Source organism: Pelecanus crispus, chromosome Z (assembly GCF_030463565.1).
Source record: "Pelecanus crispus isolate bPelCri1 chromosome Z, bPelCri1.pri, whole genome shotgun sequence".
In the NCBI taxonomy this organism is placed as follows: Eukaryota; Metazoa; Chordata; class Aves; order Pelecaniformes; family Pelecanidae; genus Pelecanus; species Pelecanus crispus.
The window spans coordinates 67,349,691-67,361,767 of NC_134676.1; positions in this window are offsets into that span (position 1 = coordinate 67,349,691).

Consider the following 12,077-nt stretch of genomic DNA (forward strand, 5'->3'; position numbering starts at 1 on the left):
AGTCTTAAAGGTGCAGGAGCGGGCTGTCCCCGTGTGCCATAAGACCAACCGGCAGGGAAAACAACCGGCTTGGCTGAATAGGGAGCTTTTGCTGGGACACAGGGAAAAAAGGAGAGCCTACTGCCTTTGGAAGAAGGGGCGGGCAACTCAGGAGGAGTACAGGGATCTTGTTAGGTCATGCAGGGAGGAAATTAGAAAAGCAAAAGCCCAGCAAGAACTCAATCTGGCCAATGTTGTAGAAGATAATGAAAAATGCTTTTACAGGTACATCATCAATAAAAGGAGAGGCAAGGAGGATCTCCATCCTTTGCTGGATGTGGGAGGAACATTGTCACCGAGGACAAGGAAAAGGCTGAGGTACTTAACGCCTTCTTTGCCTCTGTTTAACAGCCAGAGCAGTCATCCACAGGGTACTCAGCCCCCTGAGCTAGAAGACAGGGACAGGGACCAGAATGGAGCCCCCATAATCCAGGAGGAAGCAGTTAATGACCTGCTATGCCACCTGGACTCTCACAAGTCTATGGGGCCGGATGGGATCCACCCGAGAGTATTGAGGGAGCTGGCAGAGGAGCTCACCAAGCCACTTTCCATCATCTATCAGCAGTCCTGGTTAACAGGGGAGATCCCTGATGACTGGAGGCTTGCCAATGTGACACCCATCTTCAAGAAGGGCAGGAAGGAGGATCCGGGGAACTACAGGCCTGTCAGCCTGACCTTGGTGCCGGGAAAGATTATGGAGAGGTTCATATTGAGTGAACTCAACAGCCAAGCCCAGCCATCATGGCTTCAAAAAAGACAGGTCCTGCTTGACCAACCTGATCTTCTTTTATGACCTGGTGACCCACCTGGTAGATGATGGAAAGGCTGTGGATGTCATTTCCCTGGACTTTAGCAAAGCCTTTACCACAGACTCCCATAATATTCTCCTTGGGAAGCTGGCAGCTCATGGCTTGGACAGGCGTACTCTTTGCTGGGTGAAAAATTGGTTGGGTGGCTGAGCCTAGAGAGAAGTGGTAAATGGAGTTAAGTCCAGTTGGTGGTCGGTCATGAGTGGTGTTCCCCAGGACTCTGTTTTGGGGCCAGCCTTGTTTAATATCTTTATCAACCATCTGGATGAGGGGATTGAGTGCACCCTCAGTAAGTTTGCAGATGACACCAAACTGGGTGGGAGTGTTGATCTGCTGGAGGGTAGGATGGCCCTGCAGAGGGACCTGGACAGGCTGGATCGATGGGCCGAGGCCAACTGTATGAGGTTTAACAAGGCCAAGTGCCGGGTCCTGCACTTGGGTCACAACAACCCCATGCAGCGCTACAGGCTTGGGGAGGAGTGGCTGGAAAGCTGCCTGGCTGAAAAGGACGTGGGTGTGTTGGTAGACAGCCGGCTGAACATGAGCCAGCAGTGTGCCCAGGTGGCCAAGAAGGCCAACAGCATCCTGGCTTTTACCAGGAATAGTGCAGCCAGCAGGAGCAGGGAGGTGATTGTCTCCTTGTACTTGGCGCTGGTGAGGCCGCACCTGGAATACTGTGTCCAGTTTTGGGCCCCTCAGTACAAGAAGGACATTGAGGTGCTGGAGCGTGTTCAGAGAAGGGCAACAAGGCTGGTGAAGGGTCTGGAGCACAGGCCTTATGAGGAGCGGCTGAGGGAATTGGGGTTGTTTAGTGTGGAGAAGAGGAGGCTGAGTGGAGACCTTATCGCTCTCTACAACTACCTGAAAGGAGGGTGTAGTGAGGTGGGTGTTGGTCTCTTCTCCCATGTAGTTAGCGATAGGACGAGAGGAAATGGGCTTAAGCTTCACCAGGGGAGGTTTAGGTTGGATATTAGGAAAAATTTCTTCATGGAAGGGGTAGTCAAGCATTGGAAGAGGCTGCCCAGAGAGGTGGTGGAGTCACCATCCTTGGAAGCGTTCAAAAAAGGGGTAGATGTGGCACTTTGTGACATGGTTTAGTCTAGTCTACCCTTGATTGGTTCAGTGTGGGCTTGGTAGTGTAGGTTAATGATTGGACTGGATGATCTTAAAGGTCTTTTCCAACCTAAATGATTCTATGATTCTATGATTTTAGTATATCTTTGTCCTCCTTTTCATACTACCTTGTAAATACACAATATATTGTGAATAGACATGAAAGCGCTGTTCTCCTATTTCAAATGCTGTTTGCTTGTATTTGAAGCAGACTCAAACTTGTTTTGCTCCAAGTTGTCCAGAAGCCATTCAAAATGGTCTTTATGGCACTGTTGTTTGTTTGCACTGGTGAGCAGCATTGAGAGGCAGACCTCGGGTTTGACACTGCTTGCTCCCTGATTTCACCATGATAACTGTTTGTACACAGTTTTCTGTTGACTCTAGTAGTGACTGGGAAAGAATATTAAGATCTTGAAAGTGAAGATAAGAAGCTTGTATTTAATGCATAAGGAAGGCTTCAAAGAGAAGGGTGGTAAGGTGAAAATTACTTTATAGGAAGATGATCTATGCATACAGTACAAAGGCACAGAACTGCATTAGCCAAGGCCATGGACTACAATGTAGCAATAATTGTAATACAAAAGTGGTAACAGAAATCTGGATGGGACTATCAGCTGCATGAGTAGATAGGAAAGACCATATGTTGGAAGCAAAATCATTATGCTTTAGACAATGAGGTTCTCTGAATATTCAAGGCCCAGTATATGCGCTCTGATGCCCAGTATATGGGCTCTGATGACCAGTATATGTCTATTGAAAGGACCGCGCTGCTGTCGTTGATTCAGGAAGGACATGGGAGAAAGGGCTGGAGGGTAAAATTAGGTCAATAGCCTATATGATGATTAGAACTGACAAGATAGCAGGAAGACAGGCTGAAACATGAGTTTGACTGAGGGGCAAGTTTGGAGTAGAAGGCTACATCTGTATGTTTTAGTCCAGTGATTACTGCTGCATTTGTGATAGCAGAAAAGATTATTCAAAGGTAAGAATCAGAGTGAGAAAAGGACAAAAGACTGAGCTCTCTCCAATCCCTTGCAGGAGGATCACTTGAAAATTAAGCTGCAGAAGCACTCTAAAGAGATCCCATGAGCAGAAGCTGCGTGAACATACAGTATCAAGATTAATAGTAAGTCTTTGTCACAGCACACAAACAACTGATGTGCTGGGAAAGATGAGAGTGGACAAGCGGACCTGACTTGCTCAGAGAGAGGTTGTTGGAATTCATAGCAAAAGATGCACTGGGGGTGTATATATGGCATCTAGGGTGAAAGGTATATAGGATGAGTACTAACACTGAGTCCCTGGAAGGGACTTTGGGAGTGGGCGATGGAGCTTGGAGATGGACCGGGAAAGGGTGTGTGGGATAGTAGCTGGAGTAACTGATGGGCTTAGTGGGCTGTCTGCTGACTATTGTAAAGAAACAACTGCAGAGAGTGAGTGGGCAAGGAAAGGATAAATTGTGGTGTGAAACTGAAAGTAAGTGGGATCAGGAATAGCATGGGGTCATTAGTGCAAATATAGAGGTGTGAATAGGCAAGTAGATAAGAAACTTTCTGGCGAAAACGTAAGAGAATTTAGGGTCCATAGAATAATGTTAGTTACTTGCGTGAAAATATAAGGCAAAGTATCATAGTTTAATCGTACTCTGACAATTCAGAAATTATTTTATTCCAAAATTTAAAATTCATAAGCATAAATTTTCTGTATAGAAAAGTCTGAAGGCTGAAGTCCATCACACTCATTGTTAGGCTTTTAAACAGGGTGTTTAATGAGGAGTCAATTCAGCATTAACTGTCCCTTCTATTTCCTTCAGAGGAAGACAGAGGGATACTTCCAGAGAGCACTTAGGCTTATCTAACATGGTGCTGCTGAGGATAGTAGAACTCTAGGGTGACTAGATTCTTAACTTAAATGCCTCAATTAAGGGTTAGTTAGGTAGGAAGAATCTTGACATGGGTATCATTGTAGTTGTGAAGAAAAGCTCAAAAATGTGAAAAATGTAGTTGGTATTTACTGTCTACCTAAGTCTTAAATCATAAACAGATGTGATTTACTCCAGATATCAGAAGGTGTTTGTTGAGTAGTCCCAGTGGTAATTAAAAGTCAGTGTTTGAGTCAGTGTCATCTTTCATCAGGTTCATGTACAAAAGCATTGTTTGGGGTTTGGAGTCTCAACTGGAGTGTATTCCAAGGGGCATCTGACTAATAAAGCTCACTTTCTGTTTTCTTTCCCCTTTAAAACTGATCTAGGAGTTAAGTCTGTGGAGCTGAGCAGAATTCAGCCAGGATTCCTCCCTCAGATGAGTCAAGTCAAAGGAACTCATCAAACTCCACAGACCAGAAGGTGACTTAAAGCTGTCTGGTGGAGCCTGCTCACTTTTTAAGTGAAGCCTTCATTTGGTAACTCAAAAGATTAGAGTTTTTCATAATCAGAGTTTGGAAGAGTACTGCTTTGGAATTGCATATTTGCGCAATATTCTTAGGTGGTGATTAATGACACTCCTGTTCAAGCGTTGATACTAATGAAACTTTTGATATATCGGGAAAGACAACAGACATACAAGAACAAATTTGTAATGGTGTAAGTTCTCTGAATTTCTTTCAGTCTACTAATTAACAGTTGTTTTCACCAGAATGTGCAAAAGATTGTTGCATTTTAACCTAAGCATTCTTAAATGGATTGTTTCCTCATGTCCTGTTCTCAAAGTAAAGTAAATTTATACTAGAAAAAAAATTCACATTTTTTTTCAAAGAAAATCAATAAAATGTAAACAAAAGTCTAGAATGCACTAGTCTTCTTAAGTAATTAGTTATTCACAGTAGTTCTTGGAATTATCACATTTTCTATCACTGGTCTTCTGGCTCTAAAGAAACAGCTGCTGGCACTTATGAGCATAATCACAAAACTAAAGGAGGTTCTAAAAAGTTTGGGTAGCTAAGAACATGAATAAAAGTTGCAGTATCAGGTGCATACTGTATTTTGTGTTCTCATACATATTTCATAAACTGCCTTTATATGTCTTCACCTGGCCATCTGGTACAACTCTGAATAGGAAAGTACATTACTGGTCACTTTAAAGATGTATGTAATACAACAGATGGATTGTAACAACTTCAGAACAGTTAAGTTCTACTTGTAAACACATGAGTCCAATCAATGGATACTCACTTGTAGTAACAAGTTTTCAAAGATGAATGCATCATTTCTTTCATTAAAATGAGCCAAAGGTTAAAACTAAATTTTGCATAATCTCTTCTCAAAATGTAGTTTTTAAAACAGGCTGCTTTTTGTTTTATACAACTTACAGGAACAAAAAAACCTGGGAGACTTAAAGCTTTAATTTTTTTGTTTTTTGTTTTTTAATGTGGTCCTGGCTTAGACATAGTTTACAATTAGTCTTAGAAAGCAATCTGAAGCTAATGTTAGTACCTAAACACAATTTTATGATGTAGCTTTGAGAGTAAGAGTCTGTAGTGGAAATTCCGACTGATGAATCTATAACTGCAGCAGCGTTAGCAGAATTGTGTTTTGAGGTTTTTATAAATGGAGTTGAAAAATACAGATAAAAAAATGAGTAAGTCTCCTTAATTTACAAGGTTGTTGAACCAGCAAAAAGGGTTTTATTTAAAAGCACTCTGTATCTTTGCAAAAGAGTACATTATGTGATATACCCAGAGTTTATGTAACATGTGATCCTTTGGCAAAGATTAAACTTACTGAGCTTTCAAGCCACAAAATGATGGAAAAAATCTGCTGTCTTTCCAATGTCAAAGCAATTGTTGAATGTTTGCTGTGAAACCAGAAAAAACAGGATGTAATTTCCTGAATTCTGAAGATTAATATATATAATTTTTAATTTCAAATACATCTTTTCTCTATTACAGCAATGTTTCAAAGTAACATCAGTGGTTATACACTAGTTTCTGTATTCAGTTTGAAGGGAAGTGTTTTTGGTATGAAAGTGATGATAAGGGAATCACTGCTGTAATATTTACGCTACAGACACAGATACTCCTTATTTTTGAGCTTCCAGGAAATTTATGGTGCCTTCTTCATGTTTCAGTTTCATTGTGTTTTCACTAAAAAAAAAAAAAAAAAAATTATTTGTAGGAAGTTATATACAAAATTTCTAGCAATAAACAACTTGTATTTCTTAATCTGCTCCACTGATTACTTCTGATTTGTGAGATAATTAAATAATTTGGTTATACTTTTCTTTGGGATTTGGCTGGTTTTGAAAATCTAGCCAAATCACACATTAACAAACTCACATAACTTTTAAATCACTTTCAGTACTACCAGCAGAATCCAAAAACTACAGAGTTGTTTTAAAAAGAATCTTTCAGAAATTTCCAATTAGGAAAACACCCCCATGCCTCCACCTCCTTTTTTTTAATGTGACAAAGAGACAACTGTTCTGGAATTCATGAACATTGGAGCATGCCTTCTGAATTTGTGACCCCTGAGGTAGGCAGGATTGTTTTTTTTTTTGTTTAGCGCTTTGGTCTTTAGGCAATTAACAGAATCATAGAATCATTTAGGTTGGAAAAGACCCTTAAGATCGAATCCAACAGTAACCTAACACTGCCAAGTCCACCACTAAACCACATTCCTAACCACCACATCTACATGTCTTTTAAATACCTCCAGGGATGCTGACTTAACCATTTCCCTGGGCAGCCTGTTCCAGTGCTTGACAGCACTTTCAGTGAAGACACTTTTCCTAACATCCAATCTAAGCCTCTCCTGGCACAACTTGAGTCCATTTCCTCTTGTCCTATCACTTGTTACTTGGGAGAAGAGACCAACACCCACCTCACTACAACCTCCTTTCAGGTAGTTGTAGAGAGTGATAAGGTCTCCACTCAGCCTCCTTTCCTCCAGGCTAAACAACCCCAGTTCCCTCAGCCGCTCCTCATAAGGCCTGCGCTCCAGACCCTTCACCAGCTTCGTTGCCCTTCTCTGAACATGCTCCAGCACCTCATAGAATAGAATCATAGAATCATAGAATCGTTTAGGTTGGAAAAGACCTTTAAGATCATCCAGTCCAACCATTAACCTACACTACCAAGTCTACTCTAAGCCAATCCAGGGTACACTAGACTAAACCATGCCCCGAAGTGCCACATCTACCCGTTTTTTGAACGCTTCCAAGGGTGGTGACTCCACCACTTCTCTGGGCAGCCTCTTCCAATGCTTGACCACCCTTTCTGTGAAGAAATTTTTCCTAATTTCCAACCTAAACCTCCCCTGGTGCAACTTAAGCCCATTTCCTCTCATCCTATCGCTAACTACTTGGGAGAAGAGACCAACACCCACCTCACTACAACCTCCTTTCAGGTAGCTGTAGAGAGCAATAAGGTCTCCCTTCAGCCTCCTCTTCTCCACACTAAACAACCCCAATTCCCTCAGCCGCTCATCATAAGGCCTGTGCTCAAGACCCTTCGCCAGCTTCGTTGCCCTTCTCTGGACACGCTCCAGCACCTCAATGTCCTTCTTGTAGTGAGGGGCCCAAAACTGGACACAGTATTCCAGGTGCGGCCTCATCAGCGCCGAGTACAGGGGCACAATCACCTCCCTGCTCCTGCTGGCTACACTATTCCTGGTACAAGCCAGGATGCTGTTGGCCTTCTTGGCCACCTGGGCACACTGCTGGCTCATGTTCAGCTGGCTGTCGACCAACACCCCCATGTCCTTTTCAGCCAGGCAGCTTTCCAGCCACTCCTCCCCAAGCCTGTAGCATTGCATGGGGTTGTTGTGACCCAAGTGCAGGACCCGGCACTTGGCCTTGTTAAACCTCATACAGTTGGCCTCGGCCCATTGGTCCAGCCTGTCCAGGTCCCTCTGCAGGGCCATCCTACCCTCCAGCAGATCAACACTCCCACCCAGTTTGGTGTCATCTGCAAACTTACTGAGGGTGCACTCAATCCCCTCATCCAGATGGTTGATAAAGATATTAAACAAGGCTGGCCCCAAAACAGAGTCCTGGGGAACACCACTCATGACTGGCCACCAACTGGACTTAACTCCATTTACCACTTCTCTCTAGGCCCAGCCACCCAACCAGTTTTTTACCCAATGCCTTTCTTAGACCGAGGGGCTCAAAACTGGACACAGTATTCCAGGTGTGGCCTCACCAGTGCTGAGTACAGGGGGACAATCACTTCCCTGCTCCTGCTGGCCTCACTATTTCTGATACAAAAATGAAGACCCCCTTCCAGGTGACTTCACGTTCCCCATCCCCTCCACAAAGCACAACTTCCCCATGTTACACAGCTCCTGCCATGCAAAGGCTGCCTGCTGCGGTGTGCGCGTGCTCTGCACTGCAAGCCAAAGCACTGTAGCAGCCTGCCCTCTCAGGGTGCTGTGTACCAGCAAGGCCCAGCCTTGGCTAGTGTCTGATTTCTCCCATGCTCCCCACCAGCACCTGCAGCACTGGCACTCTGCCATCACTGCCCTGCCTGCGTCCCCCTGCCCTTGCCTCACACTACCTCCCAGGACACCACACACTCCACCCAGCCAAGGTCCAGGGACTTGCCCAGCCCCTCAGAGGGCACGAAGGAAGCCACTGCCAGCACCTTGGCTGGGCAGAAAGACCTCCTCACACCTCCACTCACACAACTCCAAGGAGGTGGAGGATGCGTCTCCCAGTCTACAGGCCAGCACCAGAGGCACTGACTCTGCAGGCCATGACGCCGGTGGGACAAAAAGGCGGTGGGATATTGCGCTACACCCACTGTCACTCATCTGGCCAATTTCTACATTGCGTGTGAGGAGGCTTTAGAAAGAGGACAACGAAGCCAGGGCAAGAGAGGAAGGGGAAAATCCCAAAACAGAAAGGAGCAGAGGCACAAAGCTTCCCCAGGCAGTCTCCCATCTCAGTACTAACCGGGCCCACCCCTGCTTTGCTTTTGAGCCTGGGCACATGAAAGGTCATGTGGCTGCACCCCCTGTCCCCTGCCAACACTGGTGCCAGTGCTGGCCTAAAGCTCGCTGCCCTGGTCCTGCTTTCCCTGCCACCAGCTTTCCCCCATGGCTGTGCACACCCTCCCCAGGGCACAGGTGAGGCCTTCTTCAGACAACTAAAAGAAGCTTCATGTCTTCTTGCAGACTTGAATTGCCCCACTATCTGCTGCAGCGATATAAACCACAGCTGTCAAGCAATCCAGGAGATTTTTGGACAGCAGTGATGCTAACTCTCTAACACAGGCGATTGAGGATCCAATAACGGAAGATGCTCTGCTGGACCTGATATATACAAACAAGGAAGAACTGATCAGCAAGATGAAGGTCAGGGGGACCATTGCTACCAGTGCCCCTGAGATGGTGAAATTCAGGATCCTGAGAGAAGGGAACAAAAATAAAAAAAAAAAAAAAAAAAAAGCAGGATCACAACCCTGGACTTGAGGAGAGCAGAATTTGACCTTCTCAGGCAGCTGTTTGGAAGAATTCCATGGGGGATACAGTCCTGGAGGGGAGTCCAGGAGAGGTTGATTTTTCTGGTACCACCACCTCCAACCTCAAGAATGAACCATTCCAACACAAAGGAAGTCAAGCCACGGCCACAGGAGGCCTGCAGGATAAACAAAGAGATTGTGAACAACTCAAAAGTAAAAGGGAAGCAGAGGCAGCCAGCCTGGGAGGAATATAGAGACACTGTCCAGGTGAGCACCTGCAGTTGAATATGGCGAGGGACATGGAGGGCAACACAAAGGACTTCTGCAGGAATATCAGCAGCCAAAGGAAGACTAGGGAGAATGTGAGCCCACTGATGAGTGGACAGGAGATTTCTGATAAACTACATTAAAAAGGCCAAGGTAGTTAATCATTCTTCATTGCAGTCTTTACTGGTAAGAGGAGCCCTCATGAATCCTGTGCCCTTGAAACCAGTGGGAAAGTCCAGGCCAAGGAAGACTTACCATTGCTGGAGGAGAATCAGGTTAGGGAACATTTTAAAAAAGTGGACATACACAAGGCCATGGGACTTGTTGGAATGCACCCATAGTTGATGAGGAAGCTAGTCATTGTCACGAGTCTCAGTCATTTTTGAAAGGTCCTAGTGGGGCCAGCTGGGGAGGGTGGAAGATTCCTGACAGCTGGGAAGAAGCAAATATTGCTCCTTTCTTCAGGAAAGGCAAGATGGAAGCTCAGGGGTACTGCAGGCCGGGCAGCCTCTCCTCAATTGCTGAGGTAATGAACAGAGCAAATAATACTGAAAATCATTTACAAAAATATAAAAGACAAGTGGCTGATTGGGCATCGTCAGCATAGATTTATGAACGGGAAATCACGTTTGACTAACCTCCTAGCCTTCTACAGGGAGGTGACGAGCTTGGTGGGCAAGATGAACCGTGGCTGTTTATCTCTAGTTCAATAAAGCTTTTGGCAACACTGTATCCCATAACATCCTCAAAGACCAACTGAAGTAGCAGGGACTAGGTAAAGGGACAGTGAAGTGGATCGAAAACTGGCTGGACTGCTAAGCAAACAGTACCAGTACTGTTTAGTGTGTTAGTAATGTTATAAATGATGATATGGGGTGCATTCTCTGTGGGCTTATGGATGATGCCAAACTGGGGAACACGGATGATATGCCTGAGGGCAGGGTTGCTATTCAGAGGGATTTGTACAGTATAGAAAAATGAGCTGAGAGGAACCACATGTAGTTCAAGAAAAGCCAATGTATAGTCTTTGTCCTGTTTTTGGCTGGGATAGAGTTAATTTTCTTCCTAGTAACTGCCATAGTGCTGTGGTTTGGATTTAGGATGAGAATAATGCTGACAACACACTGATGTTTTAGTTGTTGCTAAGTAGTGCTTATGCTAGTCAATGACTCTTTCAGCTTCCCATGCTCTGCCAGGTGCAGAAGACACTGGGAGGGGGCACAGCCAGGATAGTTGATCCAAACTGACCAAAGGGCTATTCTGTACCATATGACGTCATGCTCAGTATAGAAACTGGGGGGAGCTGGCCAGGAAGCAGCGATCGCTGCTTGGGAACTGTCTGGGTGTCGGTCAGCAGGTGGTGAGCAATTGCATTGTGCATCACTTGCTTTGTATATTATCATTACTATTATTATTATTATATTGTTGTTATTACTAGTACTATTTTACTGTATTTTATTTCAATTATTAAACTGTTCTTATCTCAACCCAGGAGTTGTTCTCACTCCTACTCTTCTGATTCTCTCCCCCATGCCATCGGGGTAGGGGGAGTGAGTGAGCGGCTGTGTGGTGCTGAGTTGCTGGCTGGGGTTAAACCACAACAGTCTTGTATCTGGGATGGAATAGCTCCATGCAGCAGTCCAGGCTGGGGACCGGTTGGCTAGAAAGCAGCTTTGTGGAAAAGGGCCTGGGTGTCTAGGTCAACAAGAAGTTGAACATAAGAGAAGAAAGTGCCCCTGGGGAAAGGAGCACCAACTGCATTGTGGGCTACATTAGTGTAGCTGGCAGGCCCAGGGCAGTGGTCCTTCCCCTCTGTTTGGTTGTGGTGGGGACTGCAGCTGGAGTGGTGTGTCCGGTTCTGGGCTTCCCAGTACAGGAAAGACATGGACATACAAGGAGTGTGTGGAAGAGCATCGTAAACAGCATTGAGTATAGGCAGCTAGATCAAGTGCTCGAGAATATACTGTGTGGAGCAGTACTGTCCCTCTACTTGTCTGTACAGTGGATTTTAATAGTGCCTTAACGGCTAAACTTAGGGATATTCTGTTCTGTGCTAGTCTGCGTTACTGAGCTGCTACTACCTGTAAATAGACCTGCTTCACAGAAGATGTCAACAAGTGTCCCGTAGTACATTCTCCGTACAAAAATGGCAAAGATATTTGTGTGACAATCAATGTCTTGTGACTGGAGGTGGGGAAGAAGGCATCATGTGTTTCTGTATTTAATTGTTTGCAGCATAGTGTTTTATCATCATTTCCGTATGCATATTAAAGCATCTTGGGCATTGGATTAGAAGGGAAGAGGGGTTGGTTGCTGTAACTTCAAGGTCAGGGTTTTGTCTCTTTCACATTTACGGTATGCTCTCTCTAGCTCGTCTGTCAAGACTATCGTGATAGGTGGTTGAATGTGCTCACTGATACCTTTTACTTTTTTCTAATCATGAAGTTCCGT